Source organism: Bubalus bubalis, chromosome 2, assembly GCF_019923935.1.
Source record: "Bubalus bubalis isolate 160015118507 breed Murrah chromosome 2, NDDB_SH_1, whole genome shotgun sequence".
Classification (NCBI taxonomy): Eukaryota; Metazoa; Chordata; class Mammalia; order Artiodactyla; family Bovidae; genus Bubalus; species Bubalus bubalis.
This window is the reverse complement of record NC_059158.1, coordinates 117,698,296-117,717,392: the sequence shown is the minus strand read 5'-3', so window position 1 is coordinate 117,717,392 and position 19,097 is coordinate 117,698,296. Positions and strand designations below refer to the sequence as shown.

The window sequence follows — 19,097 nt, the reverse complement described above, 5'->3', positions numbered from 1 at the left end:
CCTGTTTCCTCACATAGTCTTCCCTCTCTGTAACTGTGTTCTAATTTGTTCTTATGGGAACACCAGTACTATTTAGTTAGGGCTCTTAATATTGGGAGAGGGACAGGAATTTGTGATTCCCAGGCACTTTCAGGTTTGGAATTCACTAGCCCTGATGACCTTGCACAACTTGAACTTTTAGGGTGGTGGTGGTGATTGAGTCACTAAGTCATGTCCAACTTTTATAACCCCATGGACTGTAGCCTGCCAGGTTTCTCTGTCCATGGGATTTCCCAGGCAAGAACACTGGAGTGGATTGTCATTTCCTTCTCCAGGGATCTTCCCAAACCAGGGATAGAACCTGAATCTCCTGCATCGACAAGCAAATTCTTTACCACTGAGCCACCAAGGAAGCCCAAGACTATTGTTTTAAAATAAACAGTTTGAAAACAGTTGAGCGGTAGAGGAAGAAAGAAAGTGAGCCTTTGAAGAGGTACAGTCCAGGCTTTGAACCACAGTATTACCACTTATCTCACAGCAGCCTTGGGTAAGTTGCTTAAGCTCTCAGTCTTGCTTTCTTTATCAGTATATAGTAGAAGGACACCAAGTTAGGAGGTAGTTGCAAGTTCTTTGAGGTCATTATTGTATTCCTAGTCCTTGGCATTTAGTTGCTCACAAAACATTTGCTAAATGATCTAATGATTTGGTGACTATCTAGCATGAAAGAAAGAAAGTGAAAGTAACTCGGTTGTGTCCTACTTTTTGCTACCCCATGGACCGTATAGTCCATGGAATTCTAGCATAGCACCTACTTAATAAAGAGGAAATTAGTGTTATTACTGAAATATTTTTCTCCTTTTTTGTCATTATTCTCAAATACCACAGGTACTTGCACTTCAAATTTCAGAAGATCGTTTGAGGAGGTGTTGGGATTCAGAATAGGGTATAACTGAGAGATAGCCAAAGGGGAGTTTATTTTGACCTGTAACTTTTATAATTTTTGCAAGGAAAGTATATTTGTGCATTATTTGTTCTATTAGAGAGAAAAATTTTTAAAGTAAACTCAAAATCTCTTTTACATCACCCCATGAATGGTCTACCAACCAGCTTAGAAGTTTTTAATTGTTCATTTATAATTCTGCACTCGCACATGTACACACACACAGCAGACACTCAACTTTCCATCTAAAGAAAAGTTGCATATTTTCCTTTCTATTAAGCAAGCTGCCTTGAACTGTGTAACACTTTCCTGCTGGAGAAATATGTATATCTCTTCTTAGTCTGCCTCACCCTCAGTCATCTAAACCCCTTATCTTATGTTCAGAACAATTCCGATTAATTTACTTAAAGCTTTTATCTTATCTCATGAAGGACTCTGGTTACCACATCTCTTTTTCTCTGCAGTGAACAAACAGAGTGTGGTGTTACATGCAGCCTGGGCAGAGAGTGGCCTCTTAACCCTTTGCTCCCAAGTGACAGTCCAGCATTATCTGCCTGGCTGGCAAGACCTTCCAGCTTGGGCCTCACTTAACCAAGTGTTCTTTTCCAGTTGCATGTAGACACCTCAGCATCTCTAGCACATGGTAAACTCCTTGGGTGTGGAGCCTAAGCCTTCAAACTGTTTAAGATCTCTTCAGCTCAATAGGGCCTTTGTCATGAAGGAAATGTTCCCGTTGGATGAATGAAAACTGGAGTTTTGATTTTACATTAAAAAAAAAACGATTCAGTCACTACTTCTTATCTACAATAAATAGAAGTCATGGCTGAAAAGCAGCTTCCCGCTATTGTAAAAAGTAATTTACAATCGTCTACTGTTTTTCAGGGAGTTGGTGATGGACAGGGAGGCCTGGTGTGCTGCAATACATGGGGTCGCAAAGAGTCGGACACGACTGAGCGACTGAACTGATTGACTGACTGTTTTTCAAGGTTTCAGCTTCCCTTGGTCATGTACTTATTCTGAGCTCTAAACTGAATGTCCTTTTTTTCTCCCCGTTTATTAATTTGACTAAATACATGTTTAACTTCTGCTTTTGCAGAATATGCTGACTTTAGAGTTTATTTTCAGTGACAGCCATGTCATTGTATGAGAATATTTTATTGGAGAAATTTCAACTTCTCATCCAGTGGGTTTTGTTTGTTTTCGGTATTTCTTAGTAAAGACCACTGGCTTTGGGACACCCTGGGCTTGAATCCTGAATCTGCCATTTAATAGTTATGTGGCTCTGGACTACTTATTTCATTTTTCCAAGCCTTATATTTTAAATTTGTAATATTAAAAAGATGGCCATAGTAATGATTGAGAGAATTAAATGAGAAAATTATGTTGAGGACTTAGCTCATGTGGCCAGTCCACAGAGAATACTTAGTAAATAGTATCTGTGATTATGATGAAGGTGGTATTGTGAACTTCATTCATTCATGTATCCATCCATTTATCTGATTGTTATAGCAATGGCACTTCCCTGGGCACTACAGGAAAACAAAACTAAAACATTCTTCCTTCTAGCTTTTCTTAAATGTGTGTTTGTGCATGTGTGTGTATGTACTCTTCATTTACTATCTCTATATATTTAACTATGTAAACTGTGGTGATATAAGTTATAAAAACTGGCAGTATCCACTTTTTTAATGTTAATCACTTAACCAACAAACCTTTATTAAATATCTTCAGTACTTGATGCTCTGAGGAACTCAGGAGTTCTACACACTCAGTAGTTCTTACAAGAAGTTTCTATGGGGCTGTATAACATATAACAATGAAGGACTGTATATAATTAGGAAATTGTGGGCTACAGAGAAGTGGCTCTCAGTCTGCTCTCAGCTGGGACAAATCCCAGGCACCATGATTCATAGGGACACAATCTCTTATTAATCATGGTTGTGCCAACACCTGCTCTTCCCCCTGTTACTCAGCAGATGGAAAGGGTTAAGTGTCATGTGAATATAGGGATAGGTCTAAACACAGTCTCTTTTATTTGTTTTAAGTTGATTATTAGCAAATTTCAGCACTTTCACTGCTATCAGATAAAAATGCTTTGCCTGAAACTGAGAAAAAGATTCAGAAAAGGGTCTTAAAGTAAAATGCCTGCAGGGAGTGAGATGAGCTGAATCTGAGAACCTACAGGAAGCTGACAGAGAAAACCTCAGTGAGCCAGGATCCACTTGCATTTTTAAATGGGGCTGCGCCCATGTGGCCCTCAGTCATCAAAGGACCAGCACTGCCAACAACTCTGGTTTCTCAAACAACCCACACGCCTGAGATTTTCTGTGAAATTTCTGGATTTTAATGTTGATTCGTATACTTTTAAACAGAATGGGACACATCAAACATGTCCAATTTATCTAAGACCTAAAGGTCATTGGTTTGTGATCCAACTTATAGACCAAACTTTTAAATTTCATATCCTAGTCAGCAAAAACATGTTGAACATGAAATTCAAAATATAATTTATAAATTTTATACATGGACTCAAAGTAGATGAATTGAATGTTAATAATACCTTCTTTCTTTTAGGAAAAAAATAAACCTAAATAGATGTTCTCACATTTCCCTTCTTCACTCTAGAGCATCACCATGGTGATGCTGTCTGGACTCTGGGTGCTCTATAGCACCACCTTGGGGTGCAGTCTGGACTCTGGGTGCTGGAGGAATTAAAGATCATGGGACCTAGGCAAGTGGAAAATAATTCTCTCTTGTTCTCCCACCCCTGACACCCAAGTTCCCAGTTGCCTTCCGCAAAGCATTCATGATAAAAATTTGGCCAGCGGGGCAAGGGCGGGGGGGGGGGGGTTCTCCTGTATTTTTTCATTGTAGTTAATTTATTCAAAGGAAATTTATTAATAGCTACTATGCCCCAGGGGCTTCCCAGTTGACTCAGTGGTAAAGAATCCTCCTGCCAGTGCAGGAGGCAAGGGTTCGGTCCCTGGATTGGGAAGATCCCCCGGAGAAGGAAATGGCAACCCACTCCAGATTCTGGCCTAGAGAATCCCATGGCCAGAAGAGCCTGGTGGTCCCTAGCCCATGGGGTCTCGAACAGTCAGACACAGCTGAGTGACTAGGCACACACACTCTGCACCAGGCCCTGTTTTAGGTGCTTGGGGTCTTCCCTAATGGGACTCCACATGCTATCGGGAGAGACAGCTAGTAAACAACTAAACATTCAATATGTAACTAAATGTCAAAAGGTGATCAGTGCGATGAAGAAAAATAAATCAGGGTAAGGTGACAGACATTATAGGTAGATGGGGAGTAGGGAAGGAGGAGACAGAGACAAGGACGAGGAAAGGTCCCTATGAGGAGGTGACATCTGAGCAGAGATCTGGGTGACAGGCCAGACTCAGTCTCTGGGAAAAGCACTCTAGGCAAAGGGACCATGTGTTGAAGTAAGAATGAGCTAGAATAAGATGAGGTCAGAACCAGATCATAGGGGATTGTGGAGACCTGGAGAGGAATATGGTTTTACTCAACTTGATTAAAAAAAACAAAACAAAACACTTTAAAGGTTTTGAACAGGGAGAGAGTGGGGGGTGGGGGGATGATGTCATTTAATATTCCTTTTAACTGGATACCTTAGGCTGCTGTGTGGGGATTAGATTGAAGGTTGGAGGCAGTGAAGCCAGTGAAGTAACAAGAAGATTGCTAGCCTCATCTAGGCAAGAGGTGATGGCTCTCCTGAGGATGAGAATGATGGAAGGGGAGGAATGGTTGGGACTGGAATTTATTTTGAGGATAGACTCAACAGAGCTTTCTGATGAATTATTCTGAGCAATGAGTGCGTGTATGCATGCTCAGTCATGTCTGATTCTTTGCAACCCCATGGAATATAGCCCACCAGGCTTTACTGTCCATAAAATTTTCTAGGCAAGAATACTGGAGTAGGTTGCCATTTCCTCCTCTATCCCTGGATATTCCTTATCCAGGGATAGAACTCATGTCTTCTGTGTCTTCCACATGGATAGGCAGACTTTTTACCACTAAACCACCTGGGAAGCCCATTCTGTGCAACACAAGTGTATATTTATAGTTTCCACTCCCTCTTTTTTTTTTTTTTTCAGTTTTTTTTTTATGTTGACCATTTTTAAAGTCTTCATTGAATTTGTTACAATATTGCTTCATTTTATGTTTTTTGGTTTTCTGGCCAAGAGTTATGTGGAGTCTTAGTTCCCTGACCAAGGATTAAACCCTTGTCCCTTGCATTGGAAGGTGAAGTCTTAAACACTGGATCACCAGGGAAATCCCCACTCCATTTTTTAAAAATTTACCTATGTATAAAAAATAATTTTATTTACTTATTTTTTACTTTTTTTTTTTTTTAACTGTGCTGGGTCTTTTTTGCTTTGCGGGCTTTTTTTCTAGTTGTGCAAGCAGGGGCTCCTCTAGTTACAGTGCATAGGCTTCTTATCGTGGTGGTTTCTCTTGTTGCTGAGCATGCTCTAGGGCACACAGCTTCAGTAGCTGTGGCACATGGGCTCAGTGGTTGTGATACCCGGGCCTTAGAGTACAGGCTCAATAGTTGTGGTGCATGGGCTTAGTTTTTCCAAGGCATGTGGGATCTTCCCAAACTGGGAATCGATCCCACGTCTTCTGCACTGGCAGGTGGATCCTTTACCATTGAGCCACTGAGGACACCTCTGCCTCTGTTTTTAAAATGCAAACAATAGCTTAGTATACAAACTACTCCACATTTTAGTTTTTGTCACTTGATATTAGACGGAGATTATTACATATCAGTCTGGATTAAAGATACTTATCACTTTCTTCTCTTTTTTCTTTCAGTTTTTATTTGTACTTAAGTGAACATACACATAATTTTAAAGACAAATATTTCTTTGTGACTTTTTGTGGAACACAGGAGGTCCCCTCACATATCATTTCCTCCTTCCCAGAGGCACCAGTTTCACCTGATTATTTTGGTATTTGCCTCCATTTTTCTAGATAACATTTTTGCATTGCTCTTTCTTGACTTTCCAGTTTTAGATATGATCTCTTGATTTTCCATTCAAGAAGAAGAATGGAAGAGTAGGACTCAGCACTCTTTTATCCTTCCTGCCCCACTACTTGTACCCACTTTTTGTACTCATTTTTCTCACAATTTGGTAAATTTTTTTTTTTCTTTTTGGCTGCATGGCGTGGCATGTGGGAGTATTGGTTTCCCAACCAGGTATCGAACCCATGCCCTTTGCATTAGGAGTACAGAGTCTTAGCCATTGGACCACCAGGGAAGTCTGGTCAAATTGTAATTTTCATTTGTATTAACCAGCTGATTTATGACCAATTAAACACTAATTAACACTAAATCTGTTGCAAATTGTGGTTAGTTTTATTTGCTAACAACATTCTGTTATCCTCAGAGTTAATAATGGCCTGTATTTTTTTCTCTCCTTAATTATCTTTTTATTTGTTATGAATTCAATACCAAAATCTTTAACAGCTTTCTAAATTTTCCCTTAATGTGTTCAGACACATCAGTTACATTTTACTAGTTTCATCTTCTTAGAGAATTTTCTCCTGGAAACTTCTGCTAAACTCTGTAGTAGATTGCTAACAGAAACGTCCAACAATTCCCTTTCTAATAGCCCATGTTCCTTGCTTTGCAACTTTAAGTACATTTTCTACTTTGATTCCTAACTTGACCATGTGATTCTCCTTGGCCAGTGAAATGTTAGTAAACATGACATAGTAGTTGGAAAAGATCTTGTGCTTTGGGCTGTTGGAGTTCTGGTGCCATATTAAAAGTAAGGCTTACCTTCTGGATGAGGAAAGAATTATAATTTAAATGATAATTTGGCTGGATGTAGAACTCTGCATGCATGCTCAGTTGTGTCTAGCTCTTTATGACCCCATGGACTCCTCAGTCCATGGAATTTTCCAGGCAAGAATACTGGAGTGGGTTGAAATTTCCTCCTCCAAGAGATTTTCCCAACCCAGGAATCAAACTCATATCTCCTGCATTGGCAGATGGATTCTTTACCACTGAGCCAAGTTGTTAATTATTTTCCTTAAGAATTTTGAAAGTCTCCCTCTATTGCTTTGTAGCTTCAGGTGCTCCTGTTCAGAAATTAAAAATCTATGTCAAAGGCCGATGAGATCACCACTCAATATCTGAAATAAAAGAGTAACGCCGGATATACTGCTTGCTATGGTACAGGAGAGCTATGTTGGTCAGGCATGATTTCTCCAAGCAAAGCAGACTGCTAAGCTTGTCTGGGGTTTTGGGAAAGCACAGAGTTCAGGGACTGGTGGATTTTCAGAGGCTTCAGTGGCTTGCCGTCATCTGCAGAATCACAGTTCCTTGGGTGTGTTTATTGGAGTGAGTCCATCCCTGATGGGCCAATGATCAGAAGTGAGCAACTCATGCTGATTGGTTGGTTTTCAAAGGCATATTCTTCAAGGGCGGGGGGAGGAGGGGCATTTGATTGATTTAGAATTTAAAACCATTTTAATGGCCACTTGTTATCATGACTATAGAACAATTGCCTTTATCCATGTTTGGGGGAACATTTCTGTTCTCACTGATTGCTGATCCTATGTGTATGATCTGGACTTTTTTTCCTCTTTACAGTCTTGCAGGATCTTCTCCTTGCCCTAAATGTGAAATTTCACAATGTTGTACTAGCATGAATCTGTTTTCACTTGGTAAATTTTTCAGTCTGGAAATTCACATTATTACCTATCTCTCTTCTCCATCTGCTCTTATTTTTCCTCTCTTTTTTAATGCTAATTTTTCCATGATCAGTTTCTTAATTGTCTTAGAGTTTTTTTTAAATCTATTTTCTGTCTTCTTTTCTTTTTGCTGATAAAATTCCTTCACTTTATATTTTAAACTTTCTATCAAACATTTTTATTTCTGTTACTGTATTTAATTTCTAAGACATTCACTGTGTTTTTGGAGCATTCCACTTATTTACTTGTTTGTTTATTTATGGGGGGGTAGAATTCTGTTTATTTATTTGGGACAGAAATGGTGTGGACCTAACAGAGGCAGAAGATATTAATAAAAAGTGGCAAGAATACACAGAGCTATACAAAAAAAGATCTTCATGACCCAGATAACCATAATGGTGTGATCACTCACCTAGAGCCAGACATCCTGGAATGCGAAGTCAATGGGCCTTAGGAAGTATCGCTACGGACAAAGCTAGTGGAGGTGATGGAATTCTGGTTGAGCTATGTCAAATCCTAATAGATGATGCTGTGAAAGTGCTGCACTCAATATGCCGGCAAATCTGGAATACTCAGCAATGGCCACAGGACTGGAAAAGGTCAGTTTTCATTCCAATCCAAAAAAGGCAATGCCAAAGAATGTTTAAACTACCACACAACTGCACTCATCTCACATGCTAGCAAAGTAATGCTCAAAATTCTCCAAGCCAGGCCTTAACAGTACATGAACCATGAACTTCCAGATGTTCAAGCTGGATTTAGAAAATGCAGAGGAACCAGAGATCAAATTGCCAACATCTGTTGGATCATCGAAAAAGCAAGAGATTTCCCAAAAAAATCTACTGCTTTATTGACTATGCCAAAGCCTTTGACTATGAACACAACAAACTGTGGAAAATTCTTCAAGAGATGGGAATACCAGACCACCTGACCTGCCTCCTGAGAAATCTGTATGCAGATCAAGAAGCAACAGTTAGAACTGGACAAGGAACAACAGACTGGTTCCAAATCGGGAAAGGAGTACATCAAGGCTGTATATTGTCATCCTGTTTATTTAACATATATGCAGAGTAAATCATGAGAAATGCCAGGCCAGATGAAGCACAAGCTGGAATCAAGATTGCTGGGAGAAATATCAATAACCTCAGATATGCAGATGATACCACCGTTAGAACAGAAAGCGAAGAAGAACTAAAGAGCCTCTTGATGAAAGTGAAATAGGAGAGTGAAAAAGTTGGCTTAAAACACAACCTTAAGAAAACTAAGATCATGGCATGTGGTCCCATCACTTCATGGCAAATAGATGGGGAAACAGTGGAAACAGTGGCAGACTTTATTTTGGGGGGGGGGGGCTCTAAGATCACTGCAGTTGGTGCCTGCAGCCATGAACTTAAAAAGTCGCTTACTCCTTGGAAGAAAAGCTATGACCAACCTAGACAGCATATTGAAAAGCAGAGACATTACTTTACCAACAAAGGTCCATCTAGTCAAAACTATGGTTTTTCCAGTAGTCAGGTCTGGATGTGAGAGTTGGACTATAAAGAAAGCTGAGCATAGAAGAACTGATGCTTTTGAACTTTGGTGTTGGAGAAGACTCTTGAGAGTACCTTGGACTGCAAGGAGATCCAACCTGCCAATCCTAAAGGAAATCAGTCATGAATATTCATTGGAAGGACTGATGCTGAAGCTGAAACTCCAATATTTTGGCCTCCTGATTGCAAAGAACCAACTCATTGGAAAAGACCCTGATGCTGGGAAAGATTGAAGGTGTGAGGAGAAGGGGATGACAGAGGATGAGGTGGTTGGATGGCATCACCGACATGATGGACGTGAGTTTGAGTAGGCTACGGGAGTTGGTGATGGACAGGGAAGCCTGGCATGCTGAAGTCCATGGGGTTGCAAAGAGTAGGAGACAACTGAGCAACTGAACTGAACTGAGAATTCTGTTCTTTTTCATAGTTAACAGTCATTTCACTTTGTGATGTTTTTGACCTTTATAGTGTCTTTAATTTTTCAACATTATTTTTTTCCCTTTATTTTATTTTCTATCTTCCAGGTTAGCTTTCCTCAGATTTCTCATACATAGTCTTTGTACTTGACAATATTTAAGTGTGCGATACTAAAATATTGACTGAAAGCTATGAGGATGTGAAAGATGAGCTAGTCTGATGTGAGTTTTCCTATATGAGCATCAGGGTGGGCTGTCTGTTGGGGAAATTTCTGATGTCAGTACCTTTCCAATGTCATGGCTTTCATCACGGACTGGCCATATTCCCAGAGAAGACTCTTTCGGTGTCCTGCCAGGAGGGTGAAGATCTAGCTTTCAGTGTCCTGGACTCGGAACTGAGAAAGATCACGTTATCACATGGAGACATCACATGTCTCCAAAGCAAATATGCATACATTCATTTATTCCCCTGTTGATAGTCCTGCTCTCTCGCCCTCAATGCACTGATATTCTTCCATGCAGACCATCTATTTTATTTCATTCTAAAGATAAACCATCACTCTGCCAGTTAAGGAAGGAGCAGTTTCTGTATTCCTCCTTTACTCCTGCTTATTCTCTTCTTGACAGGTTTGCAAAAGCTACTTTGTCTTCCAAGAAGGCATCCCCAACTACTGCAGCATCCCCCACCCCAACCTTCTTCTTCCTGAGGTTTTAAGCTGTTCAAGAAAATGGATGAGGTCATCCCAACTATTGTGTGTCCTCGGTGCCTGGCACATGATGGCCCACAGTGAGGGTTCAATGAGTGAATAGATGAGCTCCCCCTACCCCCCCCTTTTTGGTTGCACTTTGTGGCATGTGAGATCTTAGTTCCCCAACCAGGGGTGGAATCTGTGCCCCCTGCAGTGGAAGCCCAGAGTCTTAACCACTGGACTTGCAGGGAAATCCTAGTTTCTAAGTCTTTGATTCTCTGTAAATCAGATTACTTCTTAGTATTCTCTATTGTTTGATTGAATTCAACTTTCTCAGCTCTTTTTATTCTATCCCTATGTATTCATCTGCTATCCAACTTCCAAAATGATCCCTTTTCCAGCTCTCCATGTATTGGATTTAAGCCTTAAAATATCCCTTCACTGGTTGTGTTAGCCCACTAACAGAAGGGCAAGAGAGTCAAAGTACATGTTAAATCTCCTCTCTTCACACAGAACTTGCTTTTTATTTTCTATTTATGTGAAATGTGATAATGGCTTTGTTATTGAATATAGCTTATAATTTATGTGAGATCAATCTAAATCTGATATATGAAAGATGACTTCAATTACAATAAGCTTAAAGCAAAGCTCTCCTTCTTAACACTGCTGCTGCTGCTGCTAAGTCGCTTCAGTCGTGTCCAACTCTGTGTGACCCCAGAGTCGGCAGCCCACCAGGCTCCCCCGTCCCTGGGTTTCTCCAGGCAAGAACACTGGAGTGGGTTGCCATTTCCTTCTCCCCTTCTTAGCACTACAGACAAGAAAAAAATAATTCGGCACTAACCCAATGAAGGGGGACACATAATTATAAATAAAGATGAATATGCTTGGAAATACTATTTCCATTCATTTCTATGCCCTTGCTAAATTGCAAATTGTGTAACAACCTTAATAAGAAAATTCCTAAGCCTGTGCAAACTTGTGGGAGAGGTGTGGTCATGCATAATCACACACTAAAATCTGCCAAGGCAGTGCATACTATGGAATTCATAATTTCCATTTTTATTCCACATAGTAGCTCAAAGCCAGAAATAAACATGTTCATGAATATGTGTCAGGTTAATTACTTTTTCCAGTTGTATCACAAGTTTACTACAGGCTTCTCAACAACCTGTTGCTAGAGTAACCTATTTGCTAATCTTATGATAAATCACACACGAGGTAAATTAATGTTGCTCTGTTAATTGCAATCATTCCCCTCCCCGCCCCACCCCCCCCCCAACGCTCTGCTCTTCTGCAGTCTTTTCAGGATGACTGGCTTCCTTAGCTAGAACCAAGCCAGACAACAACACACTGTAGCACTGCAAAACAAAAATAAGCAGAAAGCACATGTGGGCTGTTATTCAGTTATTCCATCTCATTCTGAAGTGACCCTTATTTGCTCCTGAAGCTATTGTCTACTCTCCTTTCCTTGATTCTGCCACCTCTTGTAGGTGGCCTTGGACCTTACAGTGGTCTTTTTCTCACTTCTGTCCTCTTTCATTCCTAAGCAGTGTTTGCCAAGATTACTCAGACTCTCTTTACTAAAAGGTAACTTACAGGGACTTGCCTGGTATCCAGTAGCTAAGACTCCACACTTCCAAAGCATGGGGCCCAGGTTTGATCCGTGGTCACAGAACTAGATCTTGCATGCCACAACTAAGGGCTCTCATGCCGCAACCAAGATCTACGATCCTACATGTCATAACCAAGACAGTGCAACTAACTAAATAAATAAAAATAAGTATTTTTTTAAAAGGTAACTGACAAAACAACTCAAACATAATGAGCTTCAATAGGAAATCTTGATTTCCCACCTTAAACCCATTCCTTCACTTGTTTAACCATACATTAGTTGATAATAATAAAAGCTTATATAGAATATTTATTTAGCTAGGTGCTAAATACATTTCATATATTAACTCTTTTTACCATCACAATAACCCTATGAAATAAAATCTATTATACCCATTTTTATAAATAAGAAAACTGAGTCCAGAGAATTTATGTAATTTGCTCAAGCAAAAATCCCTGGTCAATGGCAGTCCATATATGTGAACTGTACCCTCATTCACCCCAGTTTCCCAAGCCAGAAACCTAGAAATCACCATTAATTTCTCTTTCTCTTTCTCTCTATGTTCTTACCATCTTAGGCTAAGCTACCATCATTTCTCACCTGGCCTGGTGTACCAGCCTTCCAACTATTTCCATTCATGTTCCTTATTTTTCATATAACTGGCATGTGAATTTAAAGGTTCATCTAGTCAAGGTTATGGTTTTTCATGTGGTCATGTATGGATGTGAGAGTTGGACTGTGAAGAAGGCTGAGTGCCAAAGAATTAATGCTTTTGAACTGTGGTGTTGGAGAAGACTCTTAAGGGTCCCTTGGACTGCAAGGAGATCCAACCAGTCCATTCTGAAGGAGATCAGCCCTGGGATTTCTTTGGAAGGAATGATGCTAAAGCTGAAACTCCAGTACTTTGGGCACCTCATGTGAAAAGTTGACTCATTGGAAAAGACTCTGATGCTGGGAGGGATTGGGGGCAAGAGGAGAAGGGGATGACAGAGAATGAGATGGCTGGATGGCATCACTGACTCGATGGACGTGAGTCTCAGTGAACTCCAGGAGTTGGTTATGGACAGGGAGGCCTGGCGTGCTGCGATTCATGGGGTCGCAAAGAGTCGGACACGACTGAGCGACTGATCTGATCTGATCTGATCTGATGATCATAATGAAAGATTTTTGACAAACTTATTTCAAAAACTGACTTCATACCATCAGAATAGCTGTATGGATAAAGATGTATTAATATCTTTATGGTGTGGGCAACACAACTAACAAACCAAGTCTGACAGACCTTTGTGGAGCACTGCGCCCAAACAAAATAGAGAATACATACGCTTCAATAAAACTTGGAACATTTACGAAACCTATGTCATAGGCCTCAAAATGAGTTTCAATAAAGAACAAATAATTATTATCAAATAGACTACAATCTTTGATCACCATATAATAAATTTACAAATCAATAACAAAAAGATCACTTCCTCGCTGTTTTCCCTTTACTCTTCCCCCTATGAAAGGGAACTACAATTCCCAGGCTTCCTTGGGCTCTGATAGCGGAAGGCACTGATAGCACTGACCTAGATTAGCAGGAAGAAAGGGAAAAGGATGTTTCTTGGTTCCTCTGGATTGTCTCTCTTGGCTCCCAGCTTCTGTTGGGCAGTCCCCTCTTTGGCTCTAACTCACTCCAGATGGGTTCTGCTTTAAGCTTGGGTGAAGCCACCTCCTTCTGTTGTCCCCGCAGACATAGAATTGGTAATGAATTCCTGCTGTTGCTAATCTCTGGATTGCCTCAGTGTCCCCAGTTGCCTTCTCAGTCTGTGGCCACCATGGAATCAATTCTCTGTGTTAAATTTCTCTCTAGTCAAATCTGTATATCTATAGCTATATCTATCATATATCTATCATGACCAATACAACCCCATATATACTTAGAAACTATAGCTAAATAATTCATGGGGTAATGTTTAGAAATGAGGAATTACACAATCTATGTATCACCATTTGAGGATGTTGGTAAAGAAGTACTTACAGCGAAATTTCTATCTCAAAAAGCAAGATCTGATGTTGATCCTCCTCCAAGTTTGGCTAACTTGTCTGTGATATAGTCACCACTGTTTAACACTTTTCCTTTCTTTTAACCAATTCTGTATCATTCTTTAATTTTTGAAGCAACTGTCATTCTTTTGAAAACCTCCACTGGGGACTTCCCTGGTAACCCAGTAGCTAAGACTTGACATTCCCAATGCAGGGGGTCCAGGTTCAATCCTCAGTCAGCGAACTAGATCTCACTTGCTGCAAATAAGAGTTTGCATGTCCCAACTAATCACGTGCCACAACAAAGGCTGAAAGTCCCAACTGCCAAAACTACTACCTGGTGCAGGCAAATAAATAAATATTAAAAAAAAAAAAAGCAACCAACCCTCCATCCTCTATGTCTGCCTCTGACACTGACTTTATGCTGGTTTCTATACCCTAACATTTGTATCCCCTGCCTTGCCTTTTCTCCTGAACACCATTTCCATGTTCGCAACGGTGTATTAGACATAGCATACATTTTTCAGAACATCAAATTTGACTAAATTCATCATCTTGCTCCCTACCCTCTAGAATTTGCTGTTTTAATCCTCTCTCTGACCCTGTCACTTTCCTGAACAGCCATCCTTGAAAACTCAGACACCTTCAAAGCAGACACTGCATCTCTTTCACAGTAATATCTTTTGTTCCAAGCAAAGAGCCTGACGTGGAACGAGTATGCAGTCAATGTATTTTGAATCATTGGAAGACTCCACCCTCTTTCTAATTCCATATCCCTGTTTTTATTATCTTGGTAATGCCCTCTCATATTTATCCTCTTTATGTTTCCTATTTTCAATGTGACTAGTTTTCTTGACCACTCACCTGGAGAGAGGCACAGGATAGGCTGAAATTCTGAGAGTTAAATTATAGCTCATCTGAAACCCTGAGAGTGAAATTATAGCTCATCTCATAATAGTGTTCAACAAAAGCCATGTTAAAAGCAAAATGCTTCTAAGTCAGTTAGAAGAATAAGACCTGACTGGGGGTTCTAAATGCTGATAACATAATGGAGAAAGAATGTGTTGATCCAATGGGGAGTTGGTATGTGGAAAAGACTGTAAAGGCTAATACACCAGCAGAGCCCCTTCAAGTTCTTTCAAGATATTTCCCTGTCCCAGGACTCAGCTTCTCCCAGGGATGCATGTAGCCCAGTTGGTTTGAGTTTTTGGCATAGCTGGATTTAGCTTCTCTAGAACCACATCTAACCACCCCCTACATTTCTGGCAGTCCCAGAGCTATTCCTTCAATTGACCAGGGTCAGAATGTAAAAATTATTTCAGAGTCTTAGCCCTGTCTAGTCCTCACATCTGCCTGATTGATCTTTTTTCATTCTTAATCTCTTTCTTTCTCTTATTTCACTCCTTCCTTTTCTCTGCCACCCATAATTTATAAGGCACTCATTAAAATAAACCCATAATAGTCCTTCAGTTAGATCTCTTTGCCTCTTTCCACCCCTCCTAAGAGTCCTGCCCTTGGCACCAGATTTCTCATCCTCTTTTTTTCTTTTTAAAAAACTATTTATTTTTATTTATTTGGCTGTGCTGGATCTTAATTGTGACATGCAGGATCTTCAATCTTTATTGCGCCATGCAGAATCTTTCATCGCAGCATGTGAACTCTTAGTTGCAGCATGTGGGATCTAGTTCCCTGATCAGGGATTGAACCTGGGACCCCAGCATTGGAAGCACAGAGTCTTAGTCACTGGACACCAGGGAAGTCCTTATTTCTCATCTTTTTGATGCGTTTCACTGTGTAATGCTGTAAGACCAAGGAATGTATGAACATTCGCCAGCAGACTTTCCATCCTGGCATTTCAAATAGGCACTGCCTTCCTCAGCAAACCCAGCGGTTCCCCTCTGGCCAGTGTCACTGTGGGTTTCAGGCAGGTGGTATTTTCTGTCCTTCTGTGAACAAACAGTGTTCACACTCTCCCCACTGCCTTTACACTCAGGGTGCCCAATCACAGCTCAGCTCAGTTCAATTCAGTCGCTCATTCGTGTCTGACTCTTTGCAACTCCAAGAATTGCAGCACACCAGGCCTCCCTGTCCATCACCAACTCCCAGAGTTTACTCAAACTCACGTCCATCGAGTCGGTGATGCCATCCAGCCATCTCATCCTCTGTCGTCCCCTTCTCCTCCTGCCCCCAATCCCTCCCAGCATCAGAGTCTTTTCCAATGAGTCAACTCTCCGCATGAGGTGGCCAGAGTATTGGAGTTTCAGCTTTAGCATCAGTCCTTCCAAAGAACACCCAGGACTAATCTCCTTTAGAATGGACTGGCTGGACCTCCTTGCAGTCCAAGGGACTCTCAAGAGTCTTCTCCAACACCACAGTTCAAAAGCATGAATCACAGCCACACTTCAAAGTCCCTCTCCTCCTAAAAATCTCTGCTGATATTCCTGGCTGACGCTGATTCATTCCTTGTCTGGCCTTCTTCAGGTGCAAGGACATTTAGATGAGATGGATTTGCCATGAAGCTAACAGGGCTTCCAGGCTTCCCAGGTGGCACTAGTGGTAAAGAACCTGCCTGCCATGCAGGAGATGTAAGAGATTCAGGTTCAACCCCTGGGTCAGGAAGATCCCCTGGAGGAGGGCATGGCAACCCACTCCAGTATTCTTGTCTGGAGAATTCCATGAGCAGAGGAGCCTGACAGGATACAGTCTGTAGAGTAGCAAAGAGTCGGACATGACTGATGGGACTAAGCACACACACACACACACACACACACACACACACACAAAATGAGGCTTCCATTTGAAGGCTCCCTTCTTGGGACAGTTCCCTCCAAAAACTGTAGGCCTAACTTTTATTTATACTTTACTGTTTTTTCTGAAAGAAGATCTTTCAAGTTGTAAAAGCCTGAGGTCCTACTTAGTGTGGATCTGTCCCTGAATTTGGGCAGTTAATTATATTCTTTCCTTTCCCCGAAGTATTTTCTAATTGATTAGTGTTAAACAAATTTGTTTTCCAAATTTGGTGTGAGCTTCTTGCTACATAATGTTGTCTAATGTATAGCGTAGTATTTAAAAGTGTCATCAGTAGAGTCCCTCAGAGCTATATCCAAAATTATCTCTACCATTTCTTGCTCTGCTGCATGTTTTATTTCTCCACTTGATTGAGCCTCAGTTTCTTTATTTGTTAAGTGGGAATGATTATAGCAAGGGCTACATTATGACTTTCTGAGGCCCAAAGGCATTTTGCCCTCATGGATGCTTACTCCATAAAAAATATTATAAATTACATTTTATGGCTGTGAGAAAAACTAATATCCAGGGAAGATTATATTCCTTTATTTTCCCTTCTGATTCTAAAAGAAACTTAAACATTTTCATGGACCTCTAAAAGCATTGTGGGTCCTAGGCATTGTACCTAATGAGCATAATGGATAAGTTCGTCCTGATTACAGTCTCCACAGAAGGTAAGTCTGGTAAATAATAAATGAAACAGTGCATGTAGAGCATTTAATAAAGTGCATGACACGTATTAAGTGCTCAGTAGATGGTAGCTATTATTACTGGGTTGGCCAAAAATTTCATTTGGGTTCTTTGGGTTTTTCCACGAAATGGTAAGGAAAAACCCAAACGAACTTTTTGGCCAACTCAACATTTTTGTTATTATTTGTCATTATTTCATTCCTCTTTTATGTCCTTCACAATGAATAACAGAAGATAAAACCTTCCTTGGGCTTCCCGGTGGCTCCGGGGTGAGGAATCCTCATGCCAGTGCAGAAAAGGTGGTTTCAATACCTAGGTGGAGAAGATCCCCTGGAGAAGGAAACGGCAACCCACTCCACTATTGTTGTCTGGGACATCCCATGAACAGAGGAGTCTGGCAGCTACAGTTCATGGGGTCCCAAAGAGTTGGACATGACTTAGGAACTAAACAATAACAACAAAATCAATTTGACTAGAGCATATTTTACACCAAGCTATCTGTAGTCTTATACAATAAACTGAGGCATACTAAAAATTTTAAAAGTTTGAGCAAAAATTGACTGGAACTGGGCCACGTCAAACCAGAAATGGTTAGGAACCACTTCACAGACAGAAGTTAAGGGAAAGAGTTTTATAGAGAAAAGGTGGAACCTAAGCAAGGAAATGATTTGATTGGTTATAGTGTTAGGTGGTTGCCTTATGCAGGGAAGCCGAGTTGGCTGTTTGTGATAGGTTGTCCTTAGGTTTTGATTTTTTCAGCTGGATGCATTTCAGCCTTAGGTTTTGGTTTGCTTACATAAGGTACTAAGGTGTGATATGAAAGCCACCTCAGTCTAATGGTCTCCTTCTTTAATTAATCTAACAGCATTAGGTGTTGGGAAACAGAATTATCACTTAATTGTATATTGTAATATACAGTAGCAATTAAAGCATTTATTATGTGTTTGCTTATGTTTCCAGATTGGATGCACACCCTGTATTTATAAGAAGTTACTACTTGCCAAGAAGGTGCTAAGATACCTTCAGCTTGAATTTCCCAGCAGAGACTCTTAAACACTAGAATCTCAGACTCTACCCAAGAGATTCTAGCTCAGTGGTCTGGAGTAGGACCTGAAAATAAGTATTTTTTTAAAATCTGACTGCCATGGTAATTTTGATTTGTTGGAAATCACCATTGTAGTCAAGGACAGTGGTGGCTTAAAGGATGGTATGTGGGGCTACAGCTAACCTCTTCCCAACCCACCCTCCCAATCACTGCATATAAAAATAGTATGTCTGCTATGCAAATTCAAGTTCCAGTCAAGTCCCCTAGGCACTCTCTTCCTGACCAGATTGTATCTTTAAGCCTCCTTAGTAAAGTAATTTTGGAGTCACCAGCAGAAGATATATAATCTTGATGACAAACTGAAGAAAGCTGAGTGCCAAAGAATTGATGCTTATGAATTGTGGTGTTGGAGAAGACTCTTGAAAGTCCTTGGACTACAAGGAGATCCAACCAGTCCATCCTAAAGGGGATCAGTCCTGGGTGTTCATTGGGAGGACTGATGTTGAAGCTGAAACTCCAATACTTTGGCCACCTGATGCAAAGAGCTGACTCAATGGAAAAGACCCTGATGCTGGAAAAGATTGAGGGCAGGAGGAGAAGGGGACAACAGAGGATGAGATGGTTGGATGGCATCATCGACTCAATGGACATGGGTTTGG

At 40.6% G+C, this 19,097-nt stretch overlaps 1 long non-coding RNA gene across 1 annotated transcript; it reads left to right on the top strand.

The window, feature by feature from the left end:
• The first annotated feature begins 334 nt into the window (after positions 1–334).
• LOC123331628 lies at positions 335–18,644 on the top strand. Its single transcript, XR_006548371.1, has 2 exons — positions 335–526; positions 18,354–18,644. It is a non-coding gene; the product is annotated as an uncharacterized LOC123331628 (long non-coding RNA).
• Positions 18,645–19,097: the final 453 nt, after the last annotated feature.